This window comes from Tamandua tetradactyla, chromosome 19 (assembly GCF_023851605.1).
Source record: "Tamandua tetradactyla isolate mTamTet1 chromosome 19, mTamTet1.pri, whole genome shotgun sequence".
NCBI lineage: Eukaryota > Metazoa > Chordata > Mammalia > Pilosa > Myrmecophagidae > Tamandua > Tamandua tetradactyla.
The window spans coordinates 25301631-25314011 of record NC_135345.1 but is presented as its reverse complement, the minus strand read 5'-3'; positions in this window follow the sequence as shown (position 1 = coordinate 25314011).

Here is a 12381-nt window from a genome sequence, read left to right as displayed (position 1 = left end):
TTGTGCACTCTGAAGTTTGAGAACTACTGTGCGAAGCAATGGGTGGTCCCTAGAATAATTTACAACATGTTTATTTTTTGAAATACCTGTATGGTTGTAACAAAGAAGTTAGGGTTTTAAAAATGATTGTGATTACTGAATCATTATATAAACATTTCTCTTTGCTTTCTAGTATGTTAGAATAGCCATAAGGAAATACCTGAACTTACTGAAATGTAATCCAGCTCCTCTGATCTTTGATAATGACTGTATAAAATATATTGCCTTTATCTTATGATTGTAAAAACCTGTGACTGACCCTCATTTGTATCCCCTTATCCTGCTTTTCAGCTTTGGATTCTTAAGACAGGCAGTCCCTAATGTTTATTAGTGAAAGGCTTAAGTCAGCCCAGAACTAGCCTACTCCAGTAGGCTATCTTAATAAAAGCTAGCTTAATAGATGCCCATCATCATATTAAGGCCTCCATTTTCTTACATATGTTCTATGACTAAGTATGTAAGTAGTCTGTGCAGGCTAAATAATTAGATCATTCTCTAACCTTGTCATCTTGAGCCATTGTGCTAGAATCTGCCCATCTTTAGATACTGTAAAACTATCAGAATTACTGTAGTGTGGAGATACAGATTTTTTAGGCCTGTAGGTTATCTGATCTCCTGGTTTGTGTGTAGCAATAAACTCTTTCTCTTTGGAACCCAGTGTCTCAAGAATTGGTCATTTGAGCATACTGGGCAGAGAACCCACCACTTTTGATCAATATCAATTTTGTGACCAAGTATAGTCATGACCAGACTTGGAAATGTACTGCTTTTTTGTATATATGTTATATTTCACAATTTAAAATATAAAGAAAAAGTCATCATAAAAATAGGACTAGAACTAGACTTTGTCACTGCATTTTTTCAGCTGTACTTCCTTTTTTATTCCTTCTATTGGACCAAGTATGGAGCATGAAGAGACCAAGATTCCTGAGGATTCCAACTGCCTGAAGTTCTGGAGCACCAGTGGGATTGGTGAGCATGGTAATCGAGCCTCTTGCGGCAGCTAGACTCAGTCTAGAGATTTGGCAAGTGGGTTTTTCTGTTTTGTAGGCACTCCAGGACCTCAGTGCCTTAAAAAACTTCAAAGAAAGAAACCATTCCCAATTCCAAGTCTAGACATCAGACTGAGTGAGTGTGTCATCAAGGTAAAAGTGGGTTGAGAAGTTAATACAGAGGTTCAAGTCCTGTGGACCTGGGGCTGAGGCCCAGATTCCACTTCCAGAACGATCCCCCTTTGCTCTGCCCTCTACTCCTTTCTGTTGAGTGTATTCATGGAAAATAAGTAATCCAACAATTAATTGATATATAATGAAGTTAAATACGTGTATGATGCATGTTTAACTGTTAATTGGTGTATTACTTAGATATAGTCAGTGTTCTAATGTCTGTTTAATTGTTAATTGATGTATTTGGTCTAGTTAATTGGTGTGTTACTTAAATATATAGTATTTATTTAAGTGTTAAGTGTCTGTTTAAATTTTTTAATTGGTGTGTTACTGCATTTGTGTTGTTCAAGTATTCTAATTGGTTACTGATGAAAGAAATTCTTTCATATGGGAAATTCTAATTCTAATGGTATTCCTGAATATAGACCTGTGGGCTATATTTTGACAAATTGGGAAACTTTAAGTTATAAGCCTATGGAAAAAAATATTTTATTTCTGTAACGTAGTCTGGCCTCAAAATGATTTAGAATGAGGAAAGAAATGGCCTGAAAATGGTTCTATGGAAAAAGACACTGTATTCAGTTGGACTTCTGCAAAAGAGCAGAAATGGGATGAGATAATGTATGTTCAGTCCTTTATTTGTCTCTCTCAAATGTATATTTGTGTGTTTCTGGGTTTTTTTTTTGTGTGTGTGACCAACTTTTAATTTGTCTGTGTGCTTATTCAATGTATATTTTCATACCTTCAGATGGCAATAGCAAATTAACCAAAAATTCTTAAAGAGTTGTATTCTAATTACATAAAGATAAATAAGTGCATAAATATATATTAGTACTCCTGGAGTCCCAGAAAAAAAGGAAAAAAAAAAAACCTTCTAGGCATCAGGGTTTAAGGCATTAGTATTTGCAATTACTGTAAACAAACTGAGACATTGAAAAGAAACCACAGCCTGAAATTTCCAGAAGACAGCAGAGTGCTGCTTCAGTAAAGGACAAAAACTTTCCCAGTTGTCCAGGTCACAGCTTTAGCTGAAATACATCTAATAATTGAAACAAAAGAAGGAGTAAGACCTCTTGTCAATACTAAGGCTACCTTAGGGGTCTTAAACCATGTTTGTTCTGAAATAATTCCCCAACTAAAATTATATTTTTCCAAAAATACATTTGCAACAGAAACTGTAATATAGAAATTTTATTAAAATATAAATAGCCTTGGGATAAGGGTAATTGAATAAGATGGAATTGCCAAATTTCAGAAAGTAAAAGGAAATGTCCTCAAGAGCTATGGAAAAGTTTTTCTGGATTTATGCTTGGGTCAAATTAAACAATTGTAGCATATTTTCCAGAGCTTGATAGTCAATATGCTTTTGAGGTTGTTCATAATTTTAGGATATTATGAAAACAAGATACTTTTAAATTCTCCAGTAGAAGGAATAAAAAAGGGAGTACAGCTGAAAAACTGCAGTGACAAAGTCTACTCCTAGTCCTATTTTTGTGATGACTTTTTTCTTTATATTTTAAATTGTGAAATATAACATATATACAAAAAAGCAACACATTTCCAAGTACATTTTGACAAGTTATTATAAAACAAATTTTAAAATTTGGTATGGGTTACAGTTCTATGATATTTTTGCTTTTTTTCTAGCTGCTTGAAGACACTGGAGACAAACAGAAATATCAATATAATGATTCAGCAGTCATACTCATTTAATTCTATATTCTCTGTTATACCTCTATTAATCTAGTTATCAATCCTATCTTCTCTGTTATACCCCTCCTTCTCTTTAAATAACATTTATACATAAAAGCAATAAATTTCAATGTACAATGCAACAATTAGCTGTAGAACAGATTTCAGAGTTTGGTATGCGTTACAATTCCCCAATTTTAGGTTTTGATTTCTAGCTTCTCTAAGGTAGTAGAGGCTAAAAGAAATATCAGGGGACTTCCTGGAAGACGGCGGCTTAGTAAGACGCGCGGATCTTAGTTTCTTCTCCAGGACACCTACTAGGGGAGTAGAAACGATACAGAAAGCGCCCAAAGCCACAACAGAGATAAAAAAGACAGCGTACCCCATCCTGGAACGGCTGGCTGGCTGAGAGAAGCAGCTCGGGTGAGATCGCCGAGGTGCGCGGGCCTTACCGGGCGGGGTGGCAAGCGGCCGGAGTTACTCCCTTCCCCCTTCCCGGGCCGGCTGGGAGAATTGGAGAGGCGGTCCCCTGAAACCGCCGCGGCGGGCGCCCACACCACGCGCAGCCCCCGGACCAACTGAGAGAATTGGATCGGAAACCCCCAGGCCGCGGAGAACGGTGACGGGTGGGGGAGGCCCCTTCCAAACCCGTGACTTCCGGGGAACGTGCACTCTCCCGGGCGGGCTGCTGCCGCTGGCGCCCTCCCGCCACGCTTGTTGCCCAGGGCCGACTAGGAAATTCGGACGGGCTCTTTCCCTGGCTGCGACGACCAGCAACCCTCCCTGCGCTCGGACCCCGGCCGGCTCAAGCCGCTTTGGCTAGCGAACCCCCAGGACGGTGAGAGTTTTCCAAAGTTTAAGGTCCCACAGCACCTTTTACTGGTGGGACCCTCAGACAAACGTGTGCCACGAGTGCCACCTACTGGGCAGGATAAGAAAAACAGAACCCAGAGATTTCACAGAAAAATATTACAACCTTGCTGGGTCCAACACCAAGAGAAATCTGAATAAATGCCCAGACGCCAGCAGCAGAAGATAACTGTCCACGCTCAAAAGATTGAGAATATGGCTCAGTCAAAGGAACAAACCAATAGCTCAAATGAGACACAAGAGCTGAGACAACTAATGCTGAATATACGAACAGAAATGGAAAACCTCTTCAAAAATGAAATCGATAAATTGAGGGAGGACATGAAGAGGACATGGGCTGAACATAAAGAAGAAATAGAAAAACTGAAAAAACAAATCGCAGAACTTATGGAAGTGAAGGATAAAGTAGCAAACATAGAAAAAATAATGGATAGCTACAATGATAGATTTAAAGAGACAGAAGATAGAATTAGTGATTTGGAGGATGGAACATCTGAATTCCAAAAAGAAACAGAAACTATCGGGAAAAGAATGGAAAAATTTGAACAGGGTATCAGGGAACTCAAGGACAATATGAACCGCACAAATATACGTGTTGTGGGTGTCCCAGAAGGAGAAGAGAAGGAAAAAGGAGGAGAAAAACTAATGGAAGAAATTATCACTGAAAATTTCCCAACTCTTATGAAAGACCTAAAATTACAGATCCAAGAAGTGCAGCGCACCCCAAAGAGATTAGACCCAAATAGGCGTTCTCCAAGACACTTACTAGTTAGAATGTCAGAGGTCAAAGAGAAAGAGAAGATCTTGAAAGCAGCAAGAGAAAAACAATCCATTACATACAAGGGAAACCCAATAAGACTTTGTGTAGATTTCTCAGCAGAAACCATGGAAGCTAGAAGACAGTGGGATGATATATTTAAAATACTAAAAGAGAAAAACTGCCAACCAAGACTCCTATATCCAGCAAAATTGTCCTTCAAAAATGAGGGAGAAATTAAAACATTCTCAGACAAAAAGTCACTGAGAGAATTTGTGACCAAGAGACCAGCTCTGCAAGAAATACTAAAGGGAGCACTAGAGTCAGATACAAAAAGACAGAAGAGAGAGATATGGAAAAGAGTGTAGAAAGAAGGAAAATCAGATATGATATATATAATACAAAAGGCAAAATGTTAGAGGAAAATATTATCCAAACAGTAATAACACTAAATGTCAATGGACTGAATTCCCCAATCAAAAGACATAGATTGGCAGAATGGATTAAAAAACAGGATCCTTCTATATGCTGTCTACAGGAAACACATCTTAGACCCAAAGATAAACATAGGTTGAAAGTGAAAGGTTGGGAAAAGATATTTCATGCAAATAACAACCAGAAAAGAGCAGGAGTGGCTATACTAATATCCAACAAATTAGACTTCAAATGTAAAACAGTTAAAAGAGACAAAGAAGGACACTATATACTAATAAAAGGAACAATTAAACAAGAAGACATAACAATCATAAATATTTACGCACCGAATCAGAATGCCCCAAAATACGTGAGGAATATACTGCAAACACTGAAAAGGGAAATAGACTCATATACCATAATAGTTGGAGACTTCAACTCACCACTCTCATCAAGGGACAGAACATCTAGACAGAGGATCAACAAAGAAATAGAGAATCTGAATATTACTATAAATGAACTAGACTTAATAGACATTTATAGGACATTACATCCCACAACAGCAGGATACACCTTTTTCTCAAGTGCTCATGGATCATTCTCAAAGATAGACCATATGCTGGGTCACAAAGCAAGTCTTAACAAATTTAAAAAGATTGAAATCTTACACAACACTTTCTCGGACCATAAAGGAATGATGTTGGAAATCAATAATAGGCAGAGTGCCAGAAAATTCACAAATACGTGGAGGCTCAACAACACACTCCTAAACAACGACTGGGTCAAAGAAGAAATTGCAAGAGAAATTAGCAAATACCTCGAGGCGAATGAAAATGAAAACACAACATATCAAAACTTATGGGACACAGCAAAGGCAGTGCTAAGAGGGAAATTTATTGCTCTAAATGCCTATATCAGAAAAGAAGAAAAGGCAAAAATTCAGGAATTAACTATCCATTTGGAAGAAATGGAGAAAGAACAGCAAGCTAACCCCAAAGCAAGCAAAAGGAAAGAAATAACAAAGATTAGAGCAGAAATAAATGAAATTGAAAACATGAAAACAATAGAGAAAATCAATAAGGCCAGAAGTTGGTTCTATGAGAAAATCAATAAGATTGATGGGCCCTTAGCAAGATTGACAAAAAGAAGAAGAGAGAGGATGCAAATAAATAAGATCAGAAATGGAAGAGGAGACATAACTACTGACCTCACAGAAATAAAGGAGGTAATAACAGGATACTATGAACAACTTTACGCTAATAAATACAACAATTTAGAGGAAATGGACGGGTTCCTGGAAAGACATGAACAACCAACTTTGACTCAAGAAGACATAGATGACCTCAACAAACCAATCACAAGTAAAGAAATTGAATTGAGTCATTCAAAAGCTTCCTAAAAAGAAAAGTCCAGGACCAGATGGCTTCACATGTGAATTCTACCAAACGTTCCAGAAAGAATTAGTACCAATTCTCTTCAAACTCTTCAAAAAATCGAAGTGGAGGGAAAACTACCTAATTCATTCTATGAAGCCAACATCACCCTCATACCAAAACCAGGCAAAGATATTACAAAAAAAGAAAACTACAGACCAATCTCTCTAATGAATACAGATGCAAAAATCCTCAATAAAATTCTAGCAAATCGTATCCAACAACACATTAAAAGAATTATACATCATGACCAAGTAGGATTCATCCCAGGTATGCAAGGATGGTTCAACATAAGAAAATCAATTAATGTAATACACCATATCAACAAATCAAAGCAGAAAAATCACATGATCATCTCAATTGATGCAGAGAAGGCATTCGACAAGATTCAACATCCTTTCCTGTTGAAAACACTTCAAAAGATAGGAATACAAGGGAACTTCCTTAAAATGATAGAGGGAATATATGAAAAACCCACAGCTAATATCATCCTCAATGGGGAAAAATTGAAAACTTTCCCCCTAAGATCAGGAACAAGACAAGGATGTCCACTATCACCACTATTATTCAACATTGTGTTGGAGGTTCTAGCCAGAGCAATTAGACAAGAAAAAGAAATACAAGGCATCAAAATTGGAAAGGAAGAAGTAAAACTATCACTGTTTGCAGACGATATGATACTATACGTCGAAAACCCGGAAAAATCCACAACAAAACTACTAGAGCTAATAAATGAGTACAGCAAAGTAGCAGGTTACAAGATCAACATTCAAAAATCTGTAGCATTTCTATACACTAGTAATGAACAAGCGGAGGGGGAAATCAAGAAACGAATCCCATTTACAATTGCAACTAAAAGAATAAAATACCTAGGAATAAATTTAACTAAAGAGACAAAAAACCTATATAAAGAAAACTACAAAAAACTGCTAAAAGAAATCACAGAAGACCTAAATAGATGGAAGGGCATACCGTGTTCATGGATTGGAAGACTAAATATAGTTAAGATGTCAATCCTACCTAAATTGATTTACAGATTCAATGCAATACCAATCAAAATCCCAACAACTTATTTTTCAGAAATAGAAAAACCAATAAGCAAATTTATCTGGAAGGGCAGGGTGCCCCGAATTGCTAAAAACATCTTGAGGAAAAAAAACGAAGCTGGAGGTCTCGCGCTGCCTGACTGTAAGGCATATTATGAAGCCACAGTGGTCAAAACAGCATGGTATTGGCATAAAGATAGATATATCGACCAATGGAATCGAATAGAGTGCTCAGATATAGACCCTCTCATCTATGGACATTTGATCTTTGATAAGGCAGTCAAGCCAACTCACCTGGGACAGAACAGTCTCTTCAATAAATGGTGCCTAGAGAACTGGATATCCATATGCAAAAGAATGAAAGAGGACCCATCTCTCACACCCTATACAAAAGTTAACTCAAAATGGATCAAAGATCTAAACATTAGGTCTAAGACCATAAAACAGTTAGAGGAAAATGTTGGGAGATATCTTATGGATCTTACAACTGGAGGCGGTTTTATGGACCTTAAACCTAAAGCAAGAGCACTGAAGAAGGAAATAAATAAATGGGAACTCCTCAAAATTAAACACTTTTGTGCATCAAAGAACTTCATCAAGAAAGTAGAAAGACAGCCTTCACAATGGGAGACAATATTTGGAAATGATATATCAGATAAAGGTCTAGTATCCAGAATTTATAAAGAGATTGTTCATCTCAACAACAAAAAGACAGCCAACCCAATTACAAAATGGGAAAAAGACTTGAACAGACACCTCTCAGAAGAGGAAATACGGATGGCCAAGAGGCACATGAAGAGATGCTCAATGTCCCTGGCCATTAGAGAAATGCAAATCAAAACCACAATGAGATATCATCTCACACCCACCAGAATGGCCATTATCAACAAAACAGAAAATGACAAGTGCTGGAGAGGATGCGGAGAAAGAGGCACACTTATCCACTGTTGGTGGGAATGTCAAAGGGTGCAACCACTGTGGAAGGCAGTTTGGCGGTTCCTCAAAAAGCTGAATATAGAATTGCCATACGACCCAGCAATACCATTGCTAGGTATCTACTCAAAGGACTTAAGGGCAAAGACACAAACGGACATTTGCACACCAATGTTTATAGCAGCATTATTTACAATTGCAAAGAGACGGAAACAGCCAAAATCTCCATCAACAGAAGAGTGGCTAAACAAACTGTGGTATATACATACGATGGAATATTATGCAGCTTTAAGACAAGATAAACTTATGAACCATGTAATAACATGGATGGACCTAGAGAATATTATGCTGAGTGAATCCAGCCAAAAACTAAAGGACAAATACTGTATGGTCCCACTGATGTGAACGGTCATTCGAGAATAAACTTGAAATATGTCATTGGTAACAGAGTTCAGCAGGAGTTAGAAACAGGGTAAGACAATGGGTAATTGAAGCTGAAGGGATACAGACTGTGCAACAGGACTAGATACAAAAACTCAGAAATGGACAGCACAATAATACCTAATTGTAAAGTAATCATGTTAAAACACTGAATGAAGCTGCATCTGAGCTATAGGTTTTTGTTTTGTTTTGTTTTGTTTTGTTTTGATTTTACTATTATTACTTTTATTTTTTTCTCTATATTAACATTCTATATCTTTTTCGGTTATGTTGCTAGTTCTTCTAAACCAATGCAAATGTACTAAGAAATGATGATCATGCATCTATGTGATGATGTTAAGAATTAATGATTGCATGTGTAGAATGGTATGATCTCTAAATGTTGGGTTAATTTCTTTTTTTTCAGTTAATTAAAAAAAAAAGAAAAAAGAGAAGGGATAATTGGAGATGAAGGGATACAGACTGTACAACGGGACTGGATATAAAAACTCAGAAATGGACAGCACAATACTACCCAATTGTAATGCAATTATGTTAAAACACTGAATGAAGCTGCATGTGAGGTATAGGTTTTTTGTTTTTGTTTTTTTTTCTTTCTATTATTGTTTTAATTCTTATTCTGTTGTCTTTTTATTTCTTTTTCTAAATCGATGCAAATGTACTAAGAAATGATGAATATGCAACTATGTGATGTTATTAAGAATTACTGATTGTACATGTAGATTGGAATGATTTCTAATTGTTTTGTTAATTCTTTTTTTAATTAATAAAAAAAAGAAATATCAGTATAATTATTCAACAATCATACTTCATTTGTTAAACCCAACCTTCTCTGCATAACTCCACTATCACCTTTGACATTTCTCCCACTCTTTAGGGGTATTTGGGCCATGCCCATTCTAAATTTTTCATGTTGGAAAGGGCTATCAATAATATGGGCTAGGGGAATGAAACTAGTTGATACTCTGGAAAGGTTGAACCCCTGCATTTCAGGACTTATCTGGTCTAGGGACCTACTTGGAGGTTATAGGTTTTGGAAAGTTACCCTAGAGAATAGAACCTTTGTAGAATCTTATATAATGCCCTAGGTATTATTTAGGATTGGCGAGAACAGTTTGGTTGGGGTTTGGCAAGTTATGATAGGTAGCAATGTCTAACTAAAGCACGAGTAAGAGGGAATTCCAGCATAGTCTCTCAACTCTACCATAACTCTCTGAGCTACTGATACATTATTTGTTATACTTCTTTTCCCCCTTTTGGTCAGGATGACATTGTTAATCCCACAGTGCCAGGGCCAGACTCATCCTTAGGAGTCATCTCCCACATTGCCTGGGAGACTTTCATCCTTGAATGTCATGTCCCACGTGGCGGGGGGGGCAATGATTTCACTTGCAGCATTGGGCTTGGAGAGAGAGAGGCCACATCTGAGCAACAAAAGAGGTCCTCTGGACATGACTATTAAGCATATTTATAGGTGGGCTAAACTTCAAGATCAAGGGCTTGGCCTATTGATTTGGGTATTCTTAATGTTTGACACAGTGTCTGAGGTTTCCCTGGTGTAAAGTTTAATAGTTTCATAATTTTTCTCCCATCCCTCAAGGGACTTTGCCAATACTTTTTTATTATCTGATTAATATACTCTGGTATGTATCCTGGCATTACATTAATTAATTATACAGGATTAAAGGCTTTCATTCTTATCCTGAGTTCCCTGTGTTTGGGTTGTTTAAATGATCTATCCAGACAGGTTGAGTTAGACTATGTGCTAGAGAAAATTTAGTTTCTAGACATAATAAAACTTTCTTCCTTTGGTCTCAAAGAATAGGTTAAGTTCTAAAATACAGGTAATGTCTTCCTTACCCCTGTATTAGGAATTACCTTTTATAATGACTTTTAAATCAAACAAATATGATTTTATTCTACTTAAGTATGTTCTTCCTAAATATATACAAGTTTATTGATGTCAGGAACCAACTCAAGGAGTGGCCACTCTGGTCTGGTAGCAAACTGAAAGAAAGCACAAGGAGCTGCTGATAGAGTAGTCATCTTTAATTATTCCCCTCTGCTTTGATGCTTACAGAGCAGTAGTCCCTTATATACTAAACTACACAAAAGTGGCATTTTACCAACAGGTGACATCATTCATAGCATATGTGATTGGATACATGTATGTTACATCATTGGTTATATAACAGGTGCTAATTCATGGTTATAGGCTATGCTGTATCATGATCCCCTGGAACTTCAGACCTGAATGCACTTATGGAGGCCATCTTAGCAGGCTGTTTATAATGATTTCTTGGGCCCCACAACTGATAAAATAAGCTAGCATTACATCTTTTATATCTTTATTATAAAAAAATGTAAGTTTATGTTTAATGAAATTAAGTTATTTTAAAAATTGTGTTTTGTAAAATGTTTAAAGGCAGATCAAAGATCTTTCTGGTAACTTAAAGTATGCAGATAGGGAAATTTACAAGATGTGTTTTGTTGAAGAAAAATATGTAGTTTTATTCTTGAGAATGTGTAGGACAAAGCCGGAGTGAATATGGAAGGTTTCAAAGGTTTATGACAGTGAATTTTATTTGTTGCAGTCATTGTTGACTGGAAGTCCTGAATGAATATGGAATACTGTGGAGGTTTGTGAAAGTAAATTTTATTTATTGCATTCAATGCTGCCTAATAAGCTTGATAAGCTTGTTTAAAGGAGTATTGTTTTCCCTAAAGTAAAATACCTAATTTTATCATGTAATAAAAAGACCTTAAAAAAAAAAAAAGACCTTAATGGATATGGAAAGTTGTAGAAAGTCTTTGAAAGTGAATTCGGTCTGGCATAGTCAATGCTGACCAAAATGATAGGCTTGTTTATATTATTTTTAAAGAACTTTTATGTCAAACTGTATTTATACCAAACTAGAGTTTAGTTTTTCCTCTCTTAAAATAATGTGGATTGTCTCCTCTTAATGAAAGGTTATAAAAGCTTTTCTTAGCCATCTAGGTACTCTGTCTAGTAGATGAGGATATTATATTATATGAGAATGATATCCTAGTTGATCTTTATGTTGAACTTATCCTTTATTTCAGAAGATAAGTCTTCTTACTTTTATAGGAAAACTGTTGCAATAAATTTGTTCTTTCACCTTATAAAAGTGAAGTGCTAAAATAGTTTAACATATTGCATAAATAGTGTTTGGGAAGTATTACAATAATTAAAAGGATTTCCTATCCTTCTGTTGGCTAAATTTGTATGGGTAAAATATTATTCATATATTTAAAGATTGCAAAAATTCTTAAAGACCTGACAATGTTCTCACTGTCCATGTTATATCCTGATTATTGATCTGTATGGTTGTAGACAACAGTATGATATTGTTAGTCATGATTTTAGTTATTCTTAAAAGAGGGTTACAGACTTATTTGTCAGTTATACTATTTTGCTCTAATGCTGTTCTAAAAGTACATATAAGTCAGAATATCATCTTAAACAAAAAGGGACTTTAAAAGAGAAGTAAGGCAAGTATATAAATTATGTTCAACCTGTTAATTAACATAACCTGGCATGCTGGTTTGAAATTGCCATGTGCCCCAGA